The sequence below is a fragment of the Fukomys damarensis genome, unplaced genomic scaffold, assembly GCF_012274545.1.
Source record: "Fukomys damarensis isolate Sample0158 unplaced genomic scaffold, DMR_v1.0_HiC HiC_scaffold_38, whole genome shotgun sequence".
NCBI lineage: Eukaryota > Metazoa > Chordata > Mammalia > Rodentia > Bathyergidae > Fukomys > Fukomys damarensis.
Window position 1 is genome coordinate 22,575,956 of NW_022900950.1, and position 2,718 is coordinate 22,578,673.

Genomic DNA, 2,718 nt, shown 5'->3' on the forward strand with positions numbered 1-2,718 from the left:
AATAGCAGAATTAATAAATTGTGAAGCAATATGAATAATCATATCAATGATAAGTATAATAAAATCTGCATGACCATTTATTTAATGCACAATTGAGTAATATCCAATAATCAGCCTAAACACTATTCCTATCAAAATTACTAATAAATATATTTTTAAATAAAAAATCATGTGACTTGTATATACAGCTTTCTGATGATATGTTAATCTACTGAGAAGTGTGATTCTTTTTTAATTTTTCTCTATTCTTTTCTTTTTGATGACTAACAATCTGTTTCTCTACAATACCATCTACCTTACCTCTGTTTCCTCTATTCATCTACACTTACTTTGGATCCTTTTATTGTCCCAGTTTTTCCTTCCTCCTCTTCAGAAACTATAATTTGTTTAATATCTCTAAAAGCTAACCATGTTCATTTAAATACAACATATTAGGGTATCTGCACCTATTTTTTAAAAAGATATTTGAGCAGTGTGGTGGAGATGGTGATAAAGAGATGACTGACTTCAATCTGTACATGCTATAAGCTCGTAAAAGCAAAGCACCCTTCTGGGTGTGTCTGGGAGTTTCCAGAGAAAATCAGTGCATATGTCAGAGCACTCCTGTAGGGTGGAGCCCTGGATGAACAAAAACAGAAGAAAGAAATTCACAAACTGGGCTTCATTAGTGGGTGTTTTTGCTTCTGCCTTTTTTCACCAATCTTAGGCTCCAAATTCTTCAAGGTTTGACTATGGATGTGCAGTGAGTGAGGAAGGCTACAGCCTAGTGCCTCTGCTGGGACTGTATTATTTGTCCCTCTGGTTCTGAGGCCTCTAGCTTCTTCACTGGAGTAGCCCCAAGTTTTCCTGGTTCTCCATCCTGCAGACAGCCATTGTGAGACCATGCAGCCTCTGATCCTGTAAACCAATTTAACAAATTTAAAATTTTATATGCATGCTACTAGAGTTCCTCTTTTGCTGACATTTTTCATTAGTCCAAGTTTACAATACATAATGGCTACTTTCACTGTTGATATTAGGTACATCTACATGACATATTTTTTTTTTGCATCACCTCCCCTTCCCCCTTCACTTTTCTTTCTATCTCCTGCTTCTCTTTCCACTTGTGAAAGATCAATATCCCTGTTTCCTTTTATCTTTTATTTTGCTCATCTTCAAGCAAACCTTCATAGTAGGGTATATTTGTTTTTACTTATAGTCAAAGATATTAATCATATTTTAATACTTTAATAGAAAACTCAATTTACTGTTATCAGAAAGATTCACAATTATGTTTGCGTATTTTTCATATGCATGTGTAATTAGACTTACACTTCTATAAACTATGATTTTGAGAAATAATTACACCTGTCAGTGGCTATTAAACAAGAAACGTGTTTATAGCTCAAAAATTTGCCATTTTGTATTTCCTAATAGAAAAAAAGTATATGATGATAGGATGTTAATTAATTTTGAAGTGAATTTACTGTCACACACACAAAAAAACAATAGGCAAGGCTCTGCCTTGCAATGTTAATTTTTCTGAGTATTACTTTGTGTTTGCTTAAATTATCCCTATTTTGATACATATAATCATTTTTAAAAGTAGAATTGGTATAAAATCTAAAACTTACAGTTTTTCCACTAAACAATGTTAACCCTTTAAAGTAAGTAGTTTGCTAAATTATAAACTAACTTTGAAACATTTATGCATTTGTTACATTACCTAATTTGCATTGCATTGTAGAACAATTTTTATGCCACATAGTTTGAATTATTCTTAAGTAAATTACCTAAGTTGAAGAAACATAAGCTATTTTATGAGTTATCTAACTTCACTTCCAAATTTCATCTAATTATTTCTATTAAAAACACATAATTTCAATCAACCTGTTATTAATGTGCTATAAACTTCTTTGTTCCTCTAAACATCTTTTGACCAGATTTTTCTACCATGAATTATTGTTTTCTTTGCAATTAATAAAAAATGTGTTTTTGTCAGTGTAAGAATGTTCTAATTTCTTTATAACTTCTTATAAATGCTAATTTTCTGCATAATTTATTTGCCCTTTACAGTGTCATTTCCTGTTGATATTATCGTTCAGAAGCAGCTGGTTATTGAGTTCAGGCATTTCATTAGCTAAATTGGATGCTGTACATACTCAGGAATTACTGCCATGTAAATCATTGAGCTTTTTCCCTGTAGTTGCTTTTCTCTAAATTGTGTCATATATATGACTTACATGAAAAATATACATTTCTGAAATTTTACTCTTAAAGTCTACCTCAGGTTTTTGTAGTGGGAGAATTTGAACAGATTTCAACTATTCCTCAAGGATTCTAATATGCATTTGTTATACAAAATGTGCTATAAATAATGATACTGTGCTATCCTATAAGGTATGAGTCTACTTATAGTAGCCTCCAAGGTATGAGTCTACTATAGTTCTTATAAATGAGCAATGGGGTCAAATTTACCAGGCCAAAACCATTCACCCTGTTCTCATCCCACATTCACAGCATATGCTATCTGTGAAATCCTGTAGTCAGACATTAAGCCAGATCACTGAATGGATTTCAGATAATTCTGTGTGAGGAGAGGATGTCCACTCCATAAGAACATCAACAACTTATTACATTTGTTTTGCTCCCTTTTTCTAGGTCAGAAAACCATTGTTGATATATAACATGAGGGGAAAAAGGTAGCTAGTGCCTTTATGTTGGTGGTATGTATACACT